Raw genomic sequence first — 326 nt, 5'->3', positions numbered from 1 at the left:
CCGCCCTCGGCTCCCCCTTTTCCGCCCGTCACATCCCCACCCCCTTTCCGCAGACCAACCCCTCGCGGGGGCCCTGCTCCGTTTCAGGCCTCGGGTCCTGCTTCTCCAGCCAGCTCCCTTCGCCGCCTGTGTGTCACCATCTCCAGCCTTAACAATCCTTCCCCTCCTCCCGGCTCCTCCGAACCCTGGAGCCCTGCCCCTCGGCCCAGTCCCGGCTTAGCCGCCGAAGTCCGCCCGGGCTCCTCCCCCACCCGTTTGAGCCCCTCCCCACCCTCCCAGGCCTCCTCTAGGGTGCGCCGAAGCTCAGCTCCTTCTGGCCACCCTTC

Source organism: Myotis brandtii, unplaced genomic scaffold (genome assembly GCF_000412655.1).
Source record: "Myotis brandtii unplaced genomic scaffold, ASM41265v1 scaffold1164, whole genome shotgun sequence".
Classification (NCBI taxonomy): domain Eukaryota; kingdom Metazoa; phylum Chordata; class Mammalia; order Chiroptera; family Vespertilionidae; genus Myotis; species Myotis brandtii.
The sequence above is the reverse complement of the archived record's forward strand: the minus strand, read 5'-3'. Positions refer to the sequence as shown.